This window comes from Cherax quadricarinatus, chromosome 40 (genome assembly GCF_038502225.1).
Source record: "Cherax quadricarinatus isolate ZL_2023a chromosome 40, ASM3850222v1, whole genome shotgun sequence".
NCBI lineage: Eukaryota > Metazoa > Arthropoda > Malacostraca > Decapoda > Parastacidae > Cherax > Cherax quadricarinatus.
The window spans coordinates 23,168,239-23,193,087 of record NC_091331.1 but is presented as its reverse complement, the minus strand read 5'-3'; the positions used below and the strand labels follow the sequence as shown (position 1 = coordinate 23,193,087).

The following is a 24,849-nucleotide window of genomic DNA, read 5'->3' as shown; positions in this document are numbered from 1 at the left end:
AATGGTTAGAAACTATGTTATGCAAGAATCGCGAATAAGCGACACAATGCAAAACGACAACAAGGGGAGTTGAATAATAGCTCTAGGCCTTTCGTGTTGCAATCAACACATCAGTAGCAAAGCGTCCCTCGGAACGAATCTCCTGAGAATTTTACTAATTTCTGCAAATTTGCAAGCTCCTGATGTGTTGCAACACGAAAGGCCTAGAGCTCCTCAACTCCCTCTGTGGCTGTTTCGCATTCTAACCATTTCCTCTCCCACCTCATGTTTGACTAGGGTACGAAAGGGCGGTCAGTCAGACAAAAATATGAGAGCCTGAGGCATGGAGAACCTGAGTGCAATGAACGAAGACAAATGCGTGAATAAAAAGATGTATATTTGTTGGGAGAGCTGGAAACAGTGAATGAACTGATAAAGTATACTCCTGAGGAAACGAATAAAAGGTTACTGCAGTGCAAAAGCAAACATTCTTCTGATGGGATCTTGCAACTTTTTTCGACATAGTACAACAAAAGATCTGATGCAGGAAGTACAGTAATAAACAGTAGTGAACAACGGTGAACAGGAGAAAGTTCTCTTACCTTGAGATGAGATTTTTTGCTTCAAGTCTTAATTCACTTAGTCTGTTTCACTGAAATCTCTAGATTTGTCACCGTTCTCTATATTCTCTCTGGATATTTAGGAACCCAAATTCAACATCACACTCAATTTGCGGTCTGAGGATCACACTGTAGTTTTACAACTGTTTCTCGCGTCTTGTGCTCAACGTTTATAAATACGAAACGTAGGATGCTGTAGCTTTGCTGCTCGGGCGAGACGCTGCTTAATGTACCTAGTCACTGGTAACCACTTGTTCTTCATTTGCTTAAGTTGGGTAACTGGTTTTGGAATATTGTGTATTTGTGGTTAGCCTTGCATCTATAACTAAAATACTTTTTTACATAAACTGACTGAGGTCTCTGAATACTTGTACGATCGTCCAGACATGAGGCAAGTTAACTTAATATTGTCATCGTAGAACTTCGAGTTTTTCATATTAGCCAAGTTTCTTGAACATTTTTGTAAATTACTGAAAGAACTGGGCTGGGAGTGATCCCTGATCTATTTCTTACGTTCACCCACTTTCCTTTCCCTGTTAATAAGCTCATCAGTGAGTCAGCCCTAATGTTTGCCTCCTGTAAAGTGCTCTTTTTTTTTTTTTTTTTACCGACCTGCCTTTTGTATGTTTCTCTGTATGCTTTCTGGAAATCAAATTATAGTACATCTGCGGGAATCTTTTTAGAGTTCCATTTACTTGATTACTTTCAGGAATTTGCGACCTTGTTAATAATGGTTTCCATTAGATCTTTGACACTGTCAAACCAGTAGATAATTATTAGTGTGTGTGTCGTGTGTGCGTTGATGAATAACTGAGTTATGTTAGAGATTCCCGTCTTATGGTACGTTACTTTCTCCTCGTAATTTATTAAACTTTCTCTTACATCATCTTCGATCACATTTTTTTTTAATCCTATTCCTCGTTCCTTTTCCCCATTCCCCTCAACCCAGCAACACCAGCTACTGAATGTCATACAAGTTAAACTGGTATTTTCCCAGCACAAACTTCAGACTTAACCTAGCATATCCCTTTCGCCTAACAGATTTACATTCCCGCCGCCACTATTACCACCACCACCGTCACCACCACCAGAGAAGTTGTAGGTATGGGGCTGGAATGAAGCACAGCCGTCCATCACTCGAATTGGAAGTTCTTCCACCCTCCTGTGACGCAAATGTTAGGTGAATGTGGTGAACATTGCACACAAAATTGGTGAGTTCACGTTATTGAAAACGTGTTTGTGTATGTGTGTGTGTATTAATGCATCCACGAAAGTGTGTTTTTAAGCAAATAATTTTACTGTGACTAGCCGGATCGAACCCCGGATATTTTAGCACGTCTCCTGACAATCCCGCCAAAATTCCGATGCATTAATGTGTACTGAAGACTGGTATTCCAAACGGAAGGAGAATGAAATTAGTCCTGTAGTTTCCATGGCTACGCATGTTCGCATCAGGTGTGACATGTCCAGAAGTACTGGACACCTGGTGTTTGAAGGATTGATAGCCAAGTGGAGTAAGGCGCCTCGGAATTTTGGCGGACTTCTCCGGAGGCGTGCTAAAGATCAGTTGTAGGTCAAACGCCTAACTTCACTATTTCAAAAGAACCCAAACTCTATGTAATTACCAGGTTCACATTGAAGTATATCCCTGGGCATAATTTAGTGAGAAACGAGCCCTCATAAAGACAACTGTGACTGAGACATCCTCTCACGTAACCACGTTGCTATGTTAACATTTTTTTTTGTTCTTCGTATTTATTGCGAACAGGGATCGATGTATGTAGATCAACTATTCTTCTTTAGTGTGCACTGCAGAATTCTTGGTATATGAGGGTGTATATGTGGGGAGGAAGAGGACCAGTTGGTGGAATGATGAAGCAGAGAGTGAGAAACTTAGTATTTGAGACATTTTTACAAAGTAGAAGTGATATACGAAGGGTTGAGTATATTGAGAGTAAAAGAGAGGGGTAAAAGAGTGGTGAGGGAGTGTTAAAAGCGAGCAAATGTGAGAGTGAGGTTTTATCAACAAATTTTAAGGAGGATAAAAAAGTTTTGGTGCGAGATCAATAAGTTGAGAAAGCCTAGGGAACAAATGGATTTGCATTTAAAACAAAAGATGGGAGTTATTGGATGGGAAAGTTGAGGTTTTGAGAAAATGGAGGGAATAAACGTATTTTGAAAAGCTGTTAGATGTTGATGAGGAAAGTGAGGTATTGATTTCATGCATTAGCCAGGAAGTTATAACACCTTTTAGGAGATGAAGAGGCAGATGCGAGTGTGGGAGAGGTGCACGAGGCAGCTGTGGGTAGAATGAAAAGGGGCAAAACAGCTGGGATAGATGGGATCAAGACACACGTTAAAATCAGGTGAGGATATAGGTTTTGCACTTGTGTTCAGTAAATGTATGAAATAGGGACGGTATCTAGGGACTGGAAGAGAGCATGCACAGCTCCTTTGCACAAGAAAAAGGGAATGAAAATGTAAGAATTATTGTGGAATAAACCTGTTGAGTATATCATGTACAGTGTATGGTAGTGATTGCTGAAAGAATTATGAGTAAGCCAGAATAGTACTGAAGACGGTGGTGGTTTTAAGGAGGAGTAGGGGAAAAGTAGGCGTTAGACTGATGTATGTCACATGGTTATTTAACATATTTATGGATGAGGATGTAAAAGAAGGGAATGCTAGGCGGTTGGGAAGACGTGTGGGATTAAAAGATAGCGAATCTGATACAAAGTGGGAGTTATCGCAGTTGCTTTTTTGCCGGTGACACTGTGCTTTTGGGAGATTCTGGAGAAAAGATGCAAAGGTTGGTATACGAATTTGGGAGAGTATGTAAAAGAAGGAAATTAATAATAAACATGAGCAAGGTTATGAAAATAACAAATTTAGACAAACGATTGGTTATCAAATTGGAACGAGGGCGTATGGAGGAAGTAAATGTGTTCATATATTTAGATTGGACTTACCAGCAAACGAGCCTGTAAAAGATTAGGTAAATCATAAAATTAACGAGAGGAAAAAAGGTGGGTGGTGCATGGAGACATATGTGGAGATAAAGGAACTTATCCATTGAGGCAAAAAGGGGAATGTACTAGAGTATAGTGGTAACAACACACTTATTTGGAGGTTAAGCTTATGTTTAATGCGTTGCAGCGAAGACAAGGCTGGAGGCAGTAGAAATGTTGTGTCTGATGGTAATGTGTATTGTAAATATTATGCAAGACTTTTCGTAGTTTGGAGATTAGAGAGCGGGGTGTAGTTACCAAAAGTTTTATTCGGAAGGCTGAGGAAGGGTTTTAAGGTGGTTTGAACATTTAGAGAGGATGGAGAAAAATAGAAAGGACTAGAAGGGTATGTAAATATGAAGTCAAGGGCAGGAGGGGTAGAGTTCGTTTTAGGAAAGTTGGGAGACTGGGTATAAATGAGGTTTTTGTATACAAGGACATCCACCAGACATGTGTGAGCATATTAGCCAGGAGTGAGGGAAGGCAAGAGGTTTTTATGAGTTAACATGCAGTTGGAGTGTGAGCAAAGTAACATTTATGAATGGATTTGGGGAAACCAGATAGCCAGACACAAGTCCAAGAGGTGGGATGTACAGTGCCTACACTTTGAAGGAGAAGTGGGGATGTTGTAGTTCGGAGGGTCATCTGAATTGCCTTTCATCTGAATTGCAATTTTATCACTGTCTTGCCTCTGGCAAGACAGTGATAAAATGAATGGAGGTGACAGTATTTCTTCTTTTTCGGGTCACCCTACCTCCGCGGAAGATGGCCCAAGAGACGGTAAGGTTACTGCTGGTGCCTCTGAAGCAGACAGTCATACAGTTTGTGAAATCTTCCTATCAAGATCTTCGTAGCTCATTGATACAACATTTGAACTGCTGCGTACCTGGACCACGGTTAGTCCCCATACATTCTTTTATTTTTTGACAGGCGTTCGTTGCAATTTGTATAATTTGTGAAATGGTTCAGAGTAACCAGTTAGCCAAAGCTTTGAAGTTGGTACGCACAGTGTCTGAACACTGGGTGGGAACCATTCATTTCAAAGTGTCTTTGAGTTATATCCTCGCACTTCTGGCAGGGCAGTTATTTAATAAACATTGGTGAATACTTTTAATTCTTTCGGTAGTGCAACCTTGGTGGGAAATGCCCAATGTGGAGAGAGGGGATGGGAGAGAAATAAGCAACCTTACATTGTAATATATTGTAGTTAACCAGTATGTCTCCCGTCTAGATACAGAGACTTGAGGATCTTTGCTAAGGTTCTTACAGCAGTTCAGCTTCTTTCCTCAGCAAACATGGGGATACTTTAGCAGATTTCATGGTTCTGTTGTATCCAGTTTCTTCAAGGTGTTTTTTCCTTCACTAGTTTGTTGTCTGGATGTCATCTATGTTCATCTGTCGTTGCTCCCATATTTTCTGGTATTTCTTGTTCTTCTAAACACTTTGTATATCTGTGAATTTTGATTTTTTCGTATAACACTCGTCTAAGGTAAGTGTTTATCTTTCACTCTTTAATCTTATCATTTGTTTCTATATTTCGTTTCTGTGTGGCTTTTAAGTAGTTTCTCTCTGTTTTATCCTTTTAAAATTATCTTTACAGCGCCCCTACCTACCCACGCATAACCTCTCCTTGATTTACCTGTGCTTCATAAATATTCCGTTTCTGGTATAAATATTTCCTTGACTTGGTAGTTTTTGTTTGTGGTTTCAGCACTGTCTCGAGGTGTCTTGCACTGTAACATAAACATAGGGTGGATGTGCGCATTTTTCTGCGAGCTGCACCAACACATTACTGGGTTCACTGTGGGCGGTGACCACCGGAAATAACACATTATCAGACCTACCAAGGGAGTTCACCCCAGGAAACAATACATTACTAGGACTACACGGGGCGTTGACCCCAGGAAACAACACGTATACCAGGACCACCAGGGGGACCACCGGGGGCGGTGACCCCCTTCTTGATTCGCCGATACTGCCGGCCCGGGTCTCTGCCAGTTAGCGACCCGGCCTTGGCTCCCTATCACGGGAGTGTCTGAGACATGCGTATGTCTGCCATGGGAGGAGATATAAGTACCTGGTCATCTTCTGGGACAAGCTGTCCCTAGGCCTATCCCCATTCCCCGCCCTCACGGGGCTCGTAGGGAGAAGCTAGGCACCTTGGGCTGCCACAAACCCCGCCCCACTGGGCTCGAAGGGTGTGGCAGCTACAAAGCTGGTGGGAGATTAGTCTTTAAAAACTTGCATTTGTGGTCACAGTGGTGCGTATGTTAACCTTCCTGTGGTGTATAAATATTGGATGAATCTTATTTAGCCAGCTGGCCCAGTGGCTAACGCGTCGGTCTGGAGTTTTATGACTCTCTGACCGCCGGTTTAATCCCCGCCCATGGTATGGTTTGTTTGCAATCGTATCATTACGATTTCGTGAGTCATGAGTTACAAAGCAGCAGACGATGTCATGAGGTGCAAAGGCAGCAAGCACTACAGGATCCTTTTGGAGCCACACCCCGTCTTTTGGCCGCAGCCCGAGCGCTGGGGAAGCTTGGGGATGCCTCTTGCTGTGTGTGCTGACTGCTGCTGCTTCACTTGTCCCTTACACTCTGCGGTGAGCCCCGGAAACACCTTACCAGGTCCACCGGGGATCACAACCCCAGATGGTGACCCCCCCCGGGTGGACCAACATATTGCTGTGGACAAACATATTACTGTGGACACCGGGGGGTGGTGACCCCCAGTGAACCCTATATTGAAAATAGCATAGATTAGGCCTGTATTTTTTTGTGATCTTTAAAAACCTAAGTTAAGCACTTCAGTCTATCTTAACACGTATTATCATTGCGCTTAAATTTGTGCTGTCATTTGTTACTTGAGCAGCGCTGTATAACCCTTGTGGGTCATACAGCAGTATGACGCATGGGGTGACTGCGGCATTACAGCCTCAGCAACCTCAGAATCTCTAGGCAAACTGAGGCTACGAGATGACCTCTGACAAACCTTCGAGATTTTAAATGACTTCGTTTTCTATTCAAACATGAATATCATATTCCAGTGGAATATGATAAAATTACACTAAGAGGTGTTACGAAACTCCGAAGTAGGGTTAGAGCTACTCTGAGAGCTGTGCACCACTGGAATAATCGCCTCGCTGAAGTTCCTGGAACTAAAGCAATTCGCTCTTTTAAAAACTGGTATCGGGTACAATTTCAAACGGGACTCTACTCGGTAATATATTTAGAGGTGTAGGGGCCCTAAACAGAACAATAATTAGGGACCCTAAACAGAATAATTAGGGGTCCTTAACAGAATTAGGAACCTGTCTTGTGTAGTCGAGATAGCCTTTACGACTAAACCATACCACGGGTGGGATTTGAACCCGCGGTCAAAGAGTCTCAAAACTCCAGACCGTCGGGTTCAAATCCCGCCCGTGGTATGGTTTGTTTGCAATCGTGTCATTACGATTTCGTGAGTCATCTTTACGACTATCCCCTCAAGGGAGGTTCCTTGACGCTGATGAGGGGTTCTTGATCTGGAGAATTGGATCTATGCTCCTGTTCCCTGAATTAAGCCTGAATACCTTCCATCCCCCCCTCCCCCACAGTCGCTGTATAATCCTACAGGTTTAGCGCTTCCCCATGATTATAATAATTTACGACGATCTTCTGACTTAAGAAATAATCTTCCCATGCTGCTATTACTGAAAACCAAGTTTTGTGGACTGATAATACCCGGTGACTGCGACTCACGAAGACTTAAGAAACAAATAGTTAGGATTTGGGGGATGGGGGGCCTTAATAATTGGGGTCCATAGTTCGTCTATTGGTGAACCCGCCACTGATTCTACTGATCAAACTTGGAGGTGGCCCTGGGTATGCTGGTAGTAATTTCAGAACTGCTCAGGATGTCTAGTTCACGTCCAGCTGTAGCACAGTATCTAAAATTTGAAGTTGGTCTATTTGATACACAAACTGTACATAAGAGAAAGAAACTTGTGACGACGTTTCGGTCCGATTTTAACCATTGTTATATCAATGTATACTATGGCAAACACAGCTGTGAGTGGCAGTGAAGCAGCAGCAGCAGTAGTAGTTGCAGTAAGAGTAGTGTTATTGTAGTAGAGGCAGATGCAGCCCGTGACTCTCACTATCCCTCTCCTACACAAATTTCAAGCCTATTTTTTCTGATACGGTATGCAATGTTTTTCCCCCATTTCTTGCTGACTGTGGAAAGAGGGAGTGAAGGATAGAGGGGAAAGGGAAGTAATAGAGCCTTATGATTTACTATAATTTCCTCAGCCATCTAGATAACAGTAATTCTCAAATCAGACAGAAATTGATAGTCCTTATCAGAAAACAGTTCAATGATTCGTTCTTACAAACATGGAGGTTCAGCAATTCATACTAACATGGGAAGGTTCAATGATCCTTTCATACTAACATGGAAATGTTCAACGATCCATTCATTCTAACATCTGAAGGTTCAGTGATCCAGCCATACTAACATGAACAGGTTCAATTATCCACACTATGGGAAGATTCAATGATTCCTTCGTACTGTCTCACACATGGGGAGGTTGACTGGTCATATCATACCGTCTCGCACATGGGGAGGTTGACTTGTCATATCGTACTGTCTCACACATGGGGAGGCTCACCGGTCATATCGTACTGTCTCACACATGGGGAGGTTCACCGGTCATATCGTACTGTCTCACACATGGGAAGGTTGACTGGGACTTTGGTATTATGTTCGTGGTAGTATCGCTGCGGCCGTCACTTACTAATATACGATACATGTTCACATGAAAGGAACTATAAAAGACAGATTGCCGTATTGCAACGGAGAGCACTCATTGTAATTGACTTCTACTGGGGAGTAGGGGGGAATTGAGGAATGAGAAAGGAGGAAACGAGGGGAGATGGGATACCTAGCTGCCCCTTTCCTTTCCTCCTTCACTTTGTTCCTCCCTCCCTCTCTTCTCCCTTCCCTTTCCTCACAAAAAAAATTATTTTGCTACATGTTGCCTAAATTGTCAGTCGCAGCTCTTCAGTCGATGGCAAAACGACAAGCAAAACTCATTATTGTTTTCCACATTTTTAACAAACCCCAGAAAATAATTTAACTGCTAAGCGATCATTTTTCTTTCATTGTGGGTAGATGGCGTTAGATGACGTTTCATCTCCATCTCTTGTGCGTCGCTAGTCTCTTCATGTGATGAAAATCAGACTCGACGTCCTGAAAGCCTCGCCAGAACATTTGCTAAATGTATTTTTTTTCGTTTTGTTGGTACACTTTCTCTGACTTTTTATTGATGTACATTTTGATGTTAGCGACGATGGTTCTCCACAGATGTGGTCCATTAGATGATTGATTGTGCGTGCGTGCACGTGCGTAGGCGTGCGTTACATACGTATTAACTATAACATGTGTTTTGGTCTTTTGCTCTCCTGTGGTTCTTAGGCATATAGTTAAGTGAGCCGTAAACATACGTGTGTAGGTAAGTCATACAGACACGTATTTAGGTATACCATAAAGAGGCTTGTTTAGGTGAGCCGTATACTGCCTTGTTTAGGTAAGCCAAATTCACACTAAAATTTGTAACCTACTTGTAATTGCATATTGTCACAATATACTCTATATACTCAATACAGAGTAGGAGTAGGCAAAATACAGTTGCGGGCCATGTCCATCCCACGAAGTAATTTTATCCGGCATCAAACTGTCTAGCAGTTTAGAAAGCTTTACAATATCTCTAGTTTAAGAAAATTCATTTTGATTTGATGACGTCTGATCAGGAGAGGATGTTGGACAGTCATAGTAACAAGATCTTGCAACACTTGACCAACTAAGTGTATCTAAGTTGTGTGGGTTAGCTTGATCTCAGGACAGATACGTTTCATTCGTTCTTCCTCCTGTTAATCCCGGGGTAAGAGGGTGAGAGCACCACCTGTGCCCCAGCTTTCGTACCTTCTGGGGCTTGTCAAGCGTCACTTCACGGACCTCCTCCTCCCACCTGGCAACTTGTAAATATCTGGTCTTGTCAGCTTCTCAAATTCTCATCAAATTGGAAATGCATTTCCTGAGTTAATATTTGCTCGGTGATTTGTAGTTCCTTAACTTAATCTTTAGTTATTATCAATACTGTATTTTAATCTTTTCTATGTACAAATGGAAGACATGAATGTGAATAATTACCAAGAATTTATAACTAGGCTGTTGATATGGCGCGCTAAGCAAAATAAAATGGCCGTCCTTGTAATATAAAACATATACAAAGATGACATTTTATGGTTACTTTTAAACTAGGATGTGTCTACAAATGTTCTTGTGTTCAAAATAATTACACTACATAAAGGGAGTTAATGATGGGACTGCTGGAAGAAAGAATTGATGATAGGACAGTGGATAGTGGTATTATTGATGATGATACTGGAAATATTATGCCAAATGTTTGGTAAGAAAAGACCTGACAACATTATGCAAAATCAAACAGAATTTCCTGGAACTAGCTCTTAATCACATTGATCTCATATAGACAATGGTCATTATTGCTAAATTGAAGGAAAAACATCTGTATGTTCTGCAACTTTGGCAGAAGCTGGTAAATGATGAGTCTAGTTACATGGGTAAAGTAAGTTTTTTTTTTTTTTTTTTTTTTTTTTAACATGTGGCTCTAGGTGGAGCTTTGCTAAAGCTCCGCAGAGAACAATGTCGGTAAATAAAAGGCTTAGTATTCACTTGTTCGTTCACGCAGCATCGGATGCCTGGCCAATAGTTACAATATATTTTTGCAGTTTGTATTATTTTTCAAGAAGTTCATTTGTTTCTTTGTAAAATTTGCCGGCCTTTAGAAAAGAACTGAATCAATGGCTGAGGTCTTTGCCAGATTCACTGTTCCTGTATCATTTTACTCCCGTTTATATATGAAAAATATTCAAGGGCTTGAGGAACGTGAAAGAGATTGCCATTTTACATTTTCGATTTTTTTTTTCGGTCTTTGAGTAGTTTTGAAGGGTCTGTATGATACCCTCGGGTTTTCACATCATACATTGGCACTGTGATGGGATGTACAGGGATGTCCTGAATGATTTCCTCGGGTATTCACCTGAAAAATGGGGGCGTCGAACCCCTTGAAGGACGAACTCGGGGGGGGGGGGGGTATGCCCCCGCCCGTACCAGCCCAGCCAAGAGCCCCACCCCAGGGCATCAGCTGCAGGATGTGCTTGGAGGATGAGCTTGAGGAACCCACGTAGGAAACCTTGAGGACGAGTGGGGGGACGAAAGAGAAGCATTAAATCCACCTGGAAAAAGGAGAGCTTGGAGGTTCAGCTCAGAAATTGGACCACAAACAGTATGGGCATGGTATGAGGGCGGGGCATACAGGTCGACGTGAGACCTGGGCGGGACTCTTAAGCTCAAGTTTTTTTTGGTGGGTGTACCATCCATCCCTTCGGGATGAAATTTTAGGGTGACTACCCTAGAGAATAGTATATATCATCGCTGTATGATGTCCCCAGCACACTGCGGATGCATCTACACAATCTAGATAATTAAAATGTGAGGGACTCTTCCTAACCACCGTGTATTACTATTATGTGACTTGATAAAAATCAGAACAAATGGAAGCATTGTCCCAGTAAGTTTTCTGCTCAGAACGTGCTGTCAACCTCGGGTATTGTAAGCTCAATGAGAGTTTATAAATTTTTTATAGCTTAAATATCAAAGAGCTTGGGTAGATGCGGATGCCGGGTAGAGATTGTTGTACCACTCTAATGACGCAACTATGTTAGTATTGACACGGTTTGTAAGATGCTTTTAATGAATTATTGAGAGAGCCATGTGATAAGACCCATTTACCTGATTTACCCTTGAAAATAGACACCAATTCTCCTTTCTCTTCTTTCTCCACTAGCCCAGTGCTCCCATTCTCGTCACCTTCCCCTCTCCACTTTCCCTGTCCCTCTTCTATCACTACCTATTACCCTCTAACCCTTTTCTTTTCGTTCCTATATTGCTTCCTCTCTCCATCTGTGTTTGGCTGTTCACGGGAGGCGCTGTTCCTCTGCGGGTTTTATCGTGGTTATGGAGATAGAGTTTAACAGTTTAGCGCAGTTATGGCCTCGTAGCTCCGACTAGTTTTATTCACCTGGCGTTTTATTGTCTGTGAAGAGTTGTGAAGGAGGGCCGGGAAGGGGCAGGGGAAGGGAGGGTCGGGCAGGGAAAGGGAGGAAAGCGGCCGCGCAAGAGTCCTCAACGGTGCACAGATACACGTAATATACGAAAAAAATGTTGGCATGGCCACATTAAGACGCGCCAATGCGCGAATGCCCAGGAACTACCGCGCATGTCCTAGCCGTATCACATACCAAGGCCCGAGCACGTATACCAGGGCGTAGAAACGCTCTCCCATCATTAATTACCAAATTTTTCCAAAAATTATCAAGACTTAACCCTGTTAACCTTAGTCTCGCCCATGTTTACATCCTATCTTTTCCAGGAGTCTTTGGCGAATGTGTTTACAGATTAATTAGCCTTCTTGCGAGGGGAATTGCTAACTAAATGCAAACATAATTATCATATTTTTTTATTTAACGTGTGCAAATGAGTGCATACGTTGTAATTATGAATATTTGCTTGTGTTGTAAAGCAGCATCTATATTTATTAACTATTATTTGTCGTATTTCTCTCCTTGATTTGTTCTAATGTTTTGGTTTGATTTGTTTACAGGGTGTTAAGATAATCTGTGGCGAGGCTAGTGCTAGTGACGCCAGCCCTCCCTTCTTAAGCCTAGCCACTAACAACACAGGTGAGTAATTAGTAATAATTTTAGTTCTTTGACACATGGTGTATGCACCGTATATATATAATGTGTGCGTGTATATATATATGTATGTCGTGCCTAATAGGTAAAACTGGCCAATTAGCAAGAACTCATTTAAAATTAAGTCCTTTCTAAAATTTTCTCTTTTACGTTTAAAGATATATTTTTTTATTAATGTTGATGTAAAAATTTATAATTTTGCACCAAAAGGAACTTAGAAAACTTACCTAACCTTATTATAACAAGCGCAATTTATTTTAGCCTAACCCAACTAAATATATTTTAGATTTGTTTACAATAATTTAATACTAAACAAACACAGTGAAATATATTTTTTTTCGTTAGGTTCAGAATGATTTTGGCGAAATTATTGCATACACAAATTTTCGCTTGTCTTATATGGCAAGATGAACGTTGCTATTTAAGCCAAAATAGCAAGTTCTGCCTATTCGGCACGACATTATATATATATATATATATATATATTATATATATATATATATATATATATATATATATATATATATATATATATATATATATATTATATATATATATATATATATATATATATATATATATATATATATATATGTCGTGCCGAATAGGCAGAACTTGCCATATAAGACAAGCGAAAATTTGTGTATGCAATAATTTCGCCAAAATCATTCTGAACCTAACGAAAAAAAATATATTTCACTGTGTTTGTTTAGTATTAAATTATTGTAAACAAATCTAAAATATATTTAGTTGGGTTAGGCTAAAATAAATTGCGCTTGTTATAATAAGGTTAGGTAAGTTTTCTAAGTTCCTTTTGGTGCAAAATTATAAATTTTTACATCAACATTAATAAAAAAATATATCTTTAAACGTAAAAGAGAAAATTTTAGAAAGGACTTAATTTTAAATGAATTCTTATTGACTAATTTTACTTATTCGGGATGACATATATATATATATATATATATATATATATATATATATATATATATATATATATATATATAATACCTATTTTAGGAATTAGTTTTCTTGTCTGGTGGTGAACAGGTTACATACAATCTTGATGAAAGTTATGTAGTTGATAGGTTTCAACCCCAGTTCACCAGCCTGTTAACACAGCTATCCTCCTATAGTTGTTGGGCACTGTAGTTGATCACCGTTGTTGATCACCGTAGTTGATCACCGTAGTTGATCACCGTTGTTGTTGGGCACTGTGAAAAATTGCATTTATCTGAATGTAACTAATTATGTACATAACAGTAAATGATAAAGATAATTATTATTTATCAATGTTACATAGACAAGTAGGAATTTGGGACACCTAGGTCGCAAAAAATGTCCCCCTTCGATACCTACCACTGTCATAACCACAAGTTGCTCTGGACCTATTAATTACATGAAATATACATACACCAGGAATACTGGTAAATATATAATTTGTGGACTGTATATTAAAAATAATAAATGGTTATATATATACACAATTACATAACAGAAGGAAAATGTATCTTAATATCACTCACCAATTTGACTGGAGATTAATGTGTATAATACTCAGAAAACCTCACTCTAACTAAATCTACGAAAATAATGCTGGCCAGAATTGCACACAAATCTAGAGAGCTTACCTGAGGTTCCTGGAGCTGTCTTGTCCAGTCGTCTGATATCTCAAGTTATGCAGGAATGCACATCCACCAATTTCGCCTCCTATTTGAGAGGTGTCAACACAATTTTAACCTCTAGAGCACGAAAAATTCTTCCCATTACACCAACGTTTGTACAAAATTCAAAACCAAGATGGCGAGTCTCGTCTGCCCAGACACAGGCTTTCCGTTTTCTATGACATAAATATTATTAAATACAGTATGGCCATCTATTTACATATAAATACTGAATTTCTGGAAAATATATACAGTATTTTCCACAGGCACCGTAGTTGTTGGGCACCCTCACAACTGCATTAATTGATAGGACTTGCTGACCAGTACTGTAAAATGACACTACGCGAAGCTTAGTGTCACAAGCGACTTTGTGCTCTAATTACGTAGTGTGTAATGACTTTAACCTTATAAACCCTGTAAACAAAGATTTACTCTGCACAGTGTCATGTCGACGCTGGAATTTGTTACTAAGGACTATTGGTGCGACTCGAGTGAGGAAAATAGCCTTTGTGATTTTTTTTTTTTTTTTTTGTAAAACCGTACAGATGAATTACAGACAGCTGATGTCGATTATTCGCACACTGGAAACAAGGGCATAAAAGGTGAGCAATTAAAATCAGAAGGAAATTAAAATCATTAGTGAGGTAGACGGGTGGAGGATGGTGTATGTAAACAGAAACTCGATTACAAGTGACAGAAGATACTTTGCCATCCTTGGAGGATGCTGAGTGAAGACAGGAGGAATTTTCAGAAGGGAAAAGAGAGATTGGACGGAGGGAGTGTGTCGTGAAGGGTGGGAGGAGGGGAGTGTGTCGTGAAGGGTGGGAGGAGGGGAGTGTGTCGTGAAGAGTGGGAGGAGGGGAGTGTGTCGTGAAGGGTGGGAGGAGGGGAGTGTGTGGTGATGGGTGGGTGGAGGGGAGTGTGTCGTGAAGTGTGGGAGGAGGGGAGTGTGTCGTGAAGGGTGGGAGGAGGGGAGTGTGTCGTGAAGAGTGGGAGGAGGGGAGTGTGTCGTGAAGAGTGGGAGGAGGGGAGTGTGTCGTGAAGAGTGGGAGGAGGGGAGTGTGTCGTGAAGAGTGGCAAGATGCCGCATTTACATAGAAATGATCGAGTCCTCAGGAATGACTTTAGTTCTCGGTCAACGAGGAAGGGAAAGGGAGGAACGAAAGAAATAGATAGGTAAGAGGATGGAAAAGTTCTTAACATGAATGAATACTGCGTTAAATTCTACAGGTGTCGGTAAGATGGAGGAGAATTATAGCATTAAAGGTATAAAATACCGACAAGTTGGTGAATAAGACATGTGCATTACCTGGGTATCTTTGGTATCATCATTTCAGTACAGAGAATACTTAAAGATTTTTGAAACAGGAAGCACTTGAAGACTAGGTAATTAATCAGCCCCTCAGCCTAGGTGAAGGTGTTTACTACCTTAGCCTTTATAAATCTGAAGCATAAACAGGTCACGATGATGCCCTTTATCTGACACCCCTATAAGCGTTGATCTTTTTGCCTGTGCTCCAGATTCAATAAGACTGAGGTTGTGAAGCCTTCAGTCTAAGCTGAGGGATTAATTACCTCGTCATATACCGTCTCCAGTTTTAAGAACTTCCAGTATTCTCTGTATTAACTTAAAGCCACTGGTTGGTGAAACTTCTTCAGAATGAAGATAGCCAAGTTTTGCATATATTATTCATCACGATATATACATGATCTGTTTTTAATGGGAAAATAACCAACAAGGTTTCACATGTATGTCCTGTCGAAGAAATTACAGCCAACACCAGTTTTGGAAGGGGAGGATGAGTAGTCCAGTAGTGAGGCAAGTAATGTAGAACAGTAGTGATAAGACGAGGGTGAGATCCTGGCGAGGTTTATCACATGATAAGAATGAGGTACTCACTCACCACTCACCCACACAAGCAATGCTTCAGTTGCTCCCCACATATTACCCATTTCTCTCACATCTCGTTACTGCCCATGTAACAGTGTTCACTTCCTTTTTTCCCCCTCCGCTCTTTCTCTCTCTCTCTCTCTCTCTCTCTCTCTCTCTCTCTCTCTCTCTCTCTCTCTCTCTCTCTCTCTCTCTCTCTCTCTCTCTCTCTCTCTCTCTCTCTCTCTCTCCGCCCTACGCCTCTCTCCCCCTCTTACTCCCGACCCTCTTCCCCTCCAACCCTACTCCCCACTCTTCTCTCCACAGACTCTAACCCTTTTCTTGACATTTAAAAGCCAGCTGAACAAGCCCTTTCCAAATATCGCATTCAATTAGAAACCATGGTATTGTATACCATATTTATAGTCATCTCGGTTATTGACGTTTTGCTATTTACCTGGAGAGTTTACCTGGAGAGAGTTCCGGGGGTCAACGCCCCCGCGGCCCGGTCTGAGACCAGGCCTCCTGTGGCTTTATTAATACAAATTCAAGGACAAAATTGAAAGAGTAGAATTCTGTACAAAAGATGAGGTAATCAGTCCCTCAGCCTGAGGGACTGATTATCTCATCTTTTGTATATAGTTCTGCTCTTTCAGTTATGTCCTTGAATTTGTATTAATAAAGCCACTGGATGGCGAAACGTCTACACTAGAGATACCCAGATGCTTCACATGTCCATTTTTTTATCTTGTCGGTATTGTATACCATATATGTACATCAAGGTGAGCGCCTTGGTGAGAGTGAAGGTCTTCAGATCTATGGAATCGAAACAATCCTTACCTTGGTTCAAACCTCATTGCTTTCCTTTCCCAGGGCGCTGTTTGATCTCGCGGGTTTAACGCTTCCCTGTGAATGTATTAATTGAAGCAGTGCGCGCCAAAGATTGTAAGTTGGAAGCTTAATCCGCGGTACTCAGCAAAGCAGGTTAATCATGCATGATTACCCAACTTGCCTTGCCAATGTGCAGCAACATATCCATGAATTCAATTGCTGAGGATGATACTCAGTATTTTGTTTTAAACTCTCAAAACGCATGCATTGTGCGTGTTTAAAAGCTGATGGGGTGGATGATGCATGGATGGGCTTGTGATGTGTAGAAGTGGTGAGTGGTTGTGTGGATGGTGGTAGTGGATTTGGTAGTGGAGGGTGTATAGATGAGGTGGAGAGGATGAATAGCATGGGAATGATGGGGGAGCAGCTCTTGTAGTGGAAGTTGGTTGAATGTGTAGTCAACAAAGTGTGGACAGGAAAGACGAAGGTGGGATGTAATACCTCCTCGCAACTATCCACCTCACTTCTCCACCCGTATTCACTTGTGACACGACGTATCTTAGCGTGGGAAGAGGTGACGAACGTCTGTACGTCTGTCTTATATCTCTAATCCATTGACATATACTGAATAAACTACACCAAACATTGTGTAAATTGTTGTTGTGACGGTAGCTGTGGGTCAGTGTTTGGGTTTAGTGTGCTGGTTGATGGTAGTTGTGGGTCAGCACCTGGGTTTAGTGTGCTGATTGACGGTGTTATGGGTCAGCACCTGGGTTTAGTGTTCTGGGTGACGGTGGTTGAGAGTCAACGCCTGGGTTTAGTGTGCTGGGTGATGGAGCTTGGTGCCGGTGTAGTCAAGACCCTGTCGGAACACCTGTGGAGGACAGGTGTTTATCACAGCTGTTGTGAGTGCAGGTTTCGGGGAGACCATAGTCAGTTCTCAGTATATCGCTGCAGTGCTGTCGCTGTTGGGGAAGCACCGCAAAACGCTGTTAACATTTTTGTTCAGTAAATTTTCTCTACTTGTGAAAGGTAAGGAATTAAGCTAAGAACTTTTATTGATAAATTAATCTTGTATTATCAAGATCAACGCTGATCCAGCTTGGAGACGTTCAGAAGTATATGAATTAAAAAAAAAAAGGCACTATACTGTGATTGGAACAATGCACAAATATCCCACACCAAGGAAGGGTCCTGGCCCGGGTCTTCTCCATTTGGTGACCCAGCAGTGGCTCCCAAAGGAGTATAGAGTAGGTAAGTGATGTACTGTTTACAGCTCTATTGCAGGGCTACGGTGAGTATTCAGCCCTATGGCGGAGGCAGCCCTATGACAAGGGCACGATGACTCTTTTAACTTTTATTTGAGCAATTCCTGGCACTCAGGCCGAAGCCCGAATACTGGAACGACTCGAGAGATTCTCTGGATTTCTGTTCCTCAAGAAATATATGTATAGTATAGGGAGCATTAAAAAAATAAAAATTTTAGAGATGCAAGCTGCACTCTACAGGCATTATTTGTATGGTCACAAACTTCTGTGGAAAATTTCAGACCATTTCATGCCCATTTACCCTGCAGCATCGCGATAGTCTTTTCGTCAAATTATACACTACTGAAAGCAATTAGTTATAATTTATTGGTTGTAAGGATACGTTTACATGGTTTATATAATTTTGGTTGTGAAGATTGTATAATCAAGTGTAACATCAATCATCAACTGTTTAATTTTAAACTATTACAAGTGAAGTCTTTTTTGGTGAAGAATTTCGGCAAAACTTTCCTGGAAAATATTCTTTGCCTGATATATCCATCTCTTGCCTTCTGTCCAGGCACTTCAGTGCAAGCTTCAGTCATTAATTTTACCCCTCTCTCAACAGCTTCAGTGTTGTTTGGCTACTTCCGTTGGAGTCTCAATAATTTTCAGAACCTGTTGCTCTGATACAGAAATAATGAAAGGAGGCTCAGTTTTGAGTTCAGTCTTCCAGTCAATCATGGAGTGATTGTTCTTTGCTTGCCACTTTAGTTTGGGAATCACTACTTTTCTTGAGTTGACAAAAATGAAGGCTTACTCAGCCCTGTAAGATCTTATGCAAGTATTACCAAGGCTGGCTCCTCCTTAGGAATAGTAATAATAGAAAAAATAACAATAACATACAAATATAAACACTTTATTGGAAGAATTGAAAATGTAAAAAAAAGTAAACATGAGCGTTTATCCTATTTGAAAGAAAAATGAAAAATGAAATAAAAATGATAATTGAATTCAACGCTAATTTGTACAGAGGTAATTGTTGAATATAATGTCGATGTTGTTGACACGGCGCAATGTAGAAACTGTAGCCGTTGTTGATGAGGAGGGGGGGGGGGGTGTCACAGTTGGTACGTGACAACCCAATGACTATTCAGCCACACTGTGTCTATCTAGCCTTGGATGATTCATCAAGATGATAGGAATGCAGGCCTTTCACCACTGCAGAGATGAAGGGTAGCTGCCTGGGTTTAGCCACAGTAAGGTAAGTAGATCGTGGGTGACGTCTCTGAACCAAAGTTAGGTTCCTTTTCTTCAAACCTTTTCTGTAGTTGCCAGATGACCCTAGCTGGCAGTCCAAGCTAGAAAGAGACAAAAGTTACCCAACGCTCGATAAATTACTCTCCATGATAAGTGTAAGGCATTTAAAAGACTGGTGAGGACTTAGACAAGATTTAAAAGTGAAAGTCAGGGCAGGAAGAACTAAGTCTGAAAATTAAATGAAAGTGAAGCTTTTAACCAATATATCAATTAAGACAGGAGCAGAGGCACATACTTACAGATGTGTTGGGAGCTGCTGTTCGAGTGATTATCCATTTGGTCGGAGTCCCACACGTCACCTTTCAGTGTGGAGAAAAGGGGAGGGGGATAGAGGGAGCTAGGCACTAACCCTACCTTAACAAGCAGACTCCCAAACAAACTATCGTCACCATATATATTCACTCGCTACTCCTATCTGTTGAACTTTTCCCTCACAAGGAGCCACATTGTCATTGTCTTCATCTTCACTGTCATCCTCTTTATCAGGGTATATTAACAAGTCCTCGTCAACAGCATCAGCAGAATCTTCTCCATCCTCATCAGAGCTCTCAGTACTTTCTTCTGTCTGCTGATTCTCTTCTCTAATTTTTCTTATCACTGAGACAGCTTTGTCTCTCAGTCACGTTTTTATCAACGCACATACCAAGAAGCAGTTGATCTGTATGAGCAAAGTAGGAATTTTTTTTGGAGTCTTCTTTACTATGTACTTCACTGTTCAGATGTCTCATAAATTGCAGTGACACACGTTCTTTGGACCGTGTGTGACAGAGGAGTGGAGCTTGATGTGGACCCACATTGGAGCTTTGAACTTTAAAATCATAATGACAGCTCTTCAGCTCCTGAATGGGTCTCGATGTTGCCACATACATCCTAAGGATCCTACCCCATAAAGTATTCCATCTTGACACACACGGTGGACCTGGTTCAAGAGCAGCCAAGTCATCATCAACCATACCTGTGATCACTCTTTTGTAAATCCTATAAAGTATTTCTGGTCCCTCTGCCACATTGTCATTCAGAGCAGGGAAATCAGTGAAACTGGCTGGAAAGCAACTGGCAGCTCAGACAGTGGATCCTTGATTTGCTTGCCAGTGGGACCTCTCCAATGCTCAGGACCACTTGGCTTACTATCATAGTGTTAGAAAACAGCCCGGGATGGCAGCTCATTTCCATGAAGCTGACAGATGACATAATGGACCGGATGACCAAGCAACATTTCAAGATGATGAATGGCTCCATTGTCAGCTCCGATATTTAAGTTGGTTCCGTCACAACTAACACACACAACAGGCTGCAGAGTTAGTTTCTGTTCCACCAGAAATGTATAGTCTTGGCAGTCTCCTTTCCATGGTCTGACCTGGGAGTCACACGAGTGAGATATTCAGTGTTGGGCTCCACCATGATGACCTAATGATTTTTCACCACTATCTTTGAACTCCTTTTTCTTGGTCTTCTCATTCTTTGTCATTACACGAGTGAAGGTCTTCTTACCATCAGAATACAGTGATGTGATATTTTCCAAGTTTAACTCATTTTCTTGCCTCTCCATTCGGTATCTGTTCCTGGCATCTCGTCTGGTATGGTTTGTTTGCAGTCGTGTCATTACGATTTCGTGAGTCAATGACATAGTCTATTAAGGTGGCGGTAGCAATGGCAACTCCAGCATAATCACTGATCAAGTATCGATCACATGAGGCTGCCAGTGTGGAGAGGCCTGTTCTGCTGTGAACTGCTGCCAGTCAGACTACTCAAGACACAGCATCAGTATCGACAGAAGGGCTATCTCTGGCATCGTTAGAGTTGTCGTCAGAATCAGAAACTTCTCCAGCTGCCGATTCACTCTTTCCTCCAGCTGCTTCCTGGCTGACTGCATCCTGCTCCTCTTTTACCGTCACTCTATCTCACATCCTCGTTACTGTCATGTCAACACAGCCAGTTCTCATCTTCATATCGCCTCTCTGGCCAAGGAGGAACTATACATCACGTTCAGGAACTTTCACATCACAATTACAGGCCAGGTGGTATCCGTCACACTCCTTTATTTTGCACCCTACATCTCGACAGGAGGCAGCAGAACAGAAACAACTACTTATATCAAACAACTCGCCCATTTCTTCCTGAAATGTAGCTTTTTTGGAGATATTTTTGTTCTTATTAATTTCTATTCCTCTAGTGTACAATTTTCTCTATCTTTCCTCCGTAATTTTCTGGCTGAGAATAGGAATAGTCTTTCTGTCTTCAATTGATTTCTCCCACATTTCAGAAAAATCCTTAGCTGCTAGCTTGATTATCATTGATACAACAGTAAACTTTCCTTCATCACATTTATATCACCAGCAGTTCCTTAACATATCCCCTTTGAACGGAAGTTTGTTCATTGGAAGAACACTGGCATGACCAAACAGTTCATGTTGTGTGTCTTTCCTCGTTGATATTGTAGCTATCTCACTAGTAAAGTATATAAGTAACCAGAGTATCTGATAAGAGAGAAAGTTAGGTAATGTTTATAAATACTGCAGAGTAAATACATGCAGTACATGAAACGCTGCGCTGCGCTACTCAGTAATACAGACATATTCCAAAATTTCAGTCTCAAATGCTGTAGGCTAAAGCTCGACCAATCAACTTCATATTTGGCACTGAATATAAGATGCATATGAGGAACTATGCCTGGAGAGTGCAGCTTTGACCAAAATTTCAATGCTCCCTAATGTATAATGTTCACCAAGACCGGGGTCCTAGCACGAGTCTTAAGGACAAGAAAAAGAAGCACTGCAGGAGAGCCAAGGGGCTCACAAGAGGTGCGACCAAAAACATAGGGGAGGGAAAAAACAGGAGAACAAGACACACTTAAGCAGAAGAACGGAAAGCAAAGAAAGAAATACGGAATAAATAGGAAAGGAGAAGAGGTAGGGATATAAGAAAAGAACTAGTCAAGTCACGAGTGTTCTAAAGTTTGGAGCATTTGACAATATAATGAGAAAAGAAGGCATCTATAGAGACAAAGCCATATTAAAAAAGCTTTGTATAAGGGATACTTCAAGAAGACGACGTCTGTGAAGGCTAGAAGCAGAGGACTAGCCACTAGGATGACTGTGATCTCTAACATGACACAAAAGAGCATTACTGGTGTCAGCAAGCCTAACGCTTTTGTATTCTTTGTCAGAAAGAGAACGGTAAGTTTCGACAAAATACTGAAGAGGACAAGAGGAACATGAAATAGAGTAGACACCAAGGACATCAACAACAAGAGAGTTAGGAACTAGATTACTGCGAAGGGTGTTAAATTTGGCAAAAAAAGCAAGTTTGATGTCATAAGCTTCTCTCGCCTGTGTGCGGGTTATTTGTGTATAATAATCCCACCTCTACACTCTTGTCGTGGAATGGTTGGAGGAATATTGGAACCCGTCCTCAGAACTGCAAGTTAGTTATTCGTATAAGGACGAACATGGACATATTGAAATTTTATGACTTTTTCTTTTAATTTCTCTCTCGGTTGTTGTAGGCTTGGTTAGCTATGATATCGTTAATTCATAATAAATGTTTTGGAGAATAAACATGGCCGGTGAAGCACTAGACAAATGTTCAGAATCGCATGTATAATGCTACACGTGTGTATATTTTTTTCCTTGGAAGTACTGCAGATATTTTGTTCCAACTTATTTCGTTATATATGTTGACGGAAAATTAAACACGTAAGCAATATAGGGTGATCCTTTATTGACAACGTTTCCCCCACTCAGTGGGCTTTATCAAGTCACAGAGAGATATCTGTTTGTGACGATAAAGCCCATTGTGTGGGCGAAACGTTGTCAATAAAGGATTACATAATACTGCTTACGTGTTTATTTTGCCATCGTGTCGGAATTTTATACCATTTATTTCCAAACATGTTGACGTTACTGTGTATGTTGGGTAACGTAGGAATCTTAAGACTGGCCTCGTGGGTGCTGTGACAGGTGGGGGTTGGTGTACTCGTGGTGAGTGTTGACAGGTGGGGTAGGTGTACTCCTGGTGAGTGTTGACAGGTGGGGGTAGGTGTACTCGTGGTGAGGGTGTCGACCTGCTGTTTACTTCCATCTGGAGATCGTCAGGAAGTTTTAAAATTTCTCGGAAGGAACAGAAATTCAAATAATAATTACTTTATAATTTCAGTTTTAATTAATTCACTAATGAAGAATATAAGAAAGAACTAGTGTGGTAATATAGTTGTAGATTGTCAGGTATCGTCAATGACGGTAATGTTGTGGGTAGCTCCAAAAATGTTAGTCAAACGTAAGAGTTAATGAGAATCGTAGTGTTTTATAGGACTTGCCTAGCATTGATTAGTTAGGCCTCTTACAGTAATCCTGTATTCTTTTGTTCTCGTGCAATAAACTTAATATATTCTACGTATAAAACTAAATGAAAATTGTTAATGAGCTGAAGAAGTTACATAATGGCAATACCCAATACGAGCAACAGGTTATACAAAGTTTAAGAACGATGCGAGTGTTTGGCCTCCACAGGAATCACTATGACAATTCTCTGTAGATTCAGATTGTCAATTGTAACTTTTCTACAGTAATATGCTTTTAGGTGCTTTTCCTCCGCGTGTGGCTTATGGTGTGGCACCTTTGTTTGTCCATGGCTTCGCCTTATTCGTTTTGGTTCTGGTTTTATAATTACGGGGATGATTATAACCAGTTTTAACCGATGGTAAATACTCTAACCTCGTGGTTGCAGTTATCTATTTATTGAGTTAATGTGAATAGTGTGTGTGTGTGTGTGTGTGTGTGTGTGTGTGTGTGTGTGTGTGTGTGTGTGTGTGTGTGTGTGTGTGTGTGTGTGTGTGTGTGCGTGCGTGCGTGCGTGCGCGCGTGTATGCATATGGGCATGTATGTATGTGGGCATGTATGCATAAGGGCTATGTGTATGCAAGAGTGCGCTTGCTTAAGGAACATTACTGGGAGCATGTTTTGAAAAGTGTCATGAATTCCGCGGATGTTGTGGCTAGCAGGATGCCTCAGGTATTGCTTCGCCTGGTGTGTGTGTTGTAACAGAGTCCCTGGTCCAGGGAATACTGAACTACCTGGTGAATTCTGTAATGTGGTGCTCCAGTATTCGGAGAGCAATACTGAAAGTAAACTTAAACCTCAATGGAGAGGAGAAACCTAGTGAAGAGCAGTTGGATCATGGGCACAATTAGAAAACACTTGTAACAGCATCCGTGGCTCGAGACTCCGCACGTTAATAATGGATATCAGAAATATCGCCGGAACAAAGGTAAATCTTTCAAGAGCTGGACAGCTTCCTGTTTACAAATACCGGATCAGCCGGGTTGTCAGGGTCATATTGAGCTTGCGGGCAGCTGGAACAAACAGCATGCTTGACCAAGCGGTCAACAGGGAAGCCGCACCGTCCACCACCCGCAGGTAAATAGGTAAATCACAGCTATCAATTGAGAGCATTTTTAATTCTTTCATAGACATTAAGATACAGAATTTTGTAC

General features: G+C 41.2%; 1 protein-coding gene across 1 annotated transcript in view; it reads left to right on the top strand.

The window, feature by feature from the left end:
- Pgant9 (polypeptide N-acetylgalactosaminyltransferase 9) overlaps positions 1-24,849 on the top strand; it is a gene marked incomplete in the record, with an annotated part of 429,187 nt that overhangs the window by 77,540 nt on the left and 326,798 nt on the right. Inside the window, 3 exon segments of the mRNA XM_070092791.1 lie at positions 1,641-1,810; positions 4,373-4,503; positions 12,333-12,411.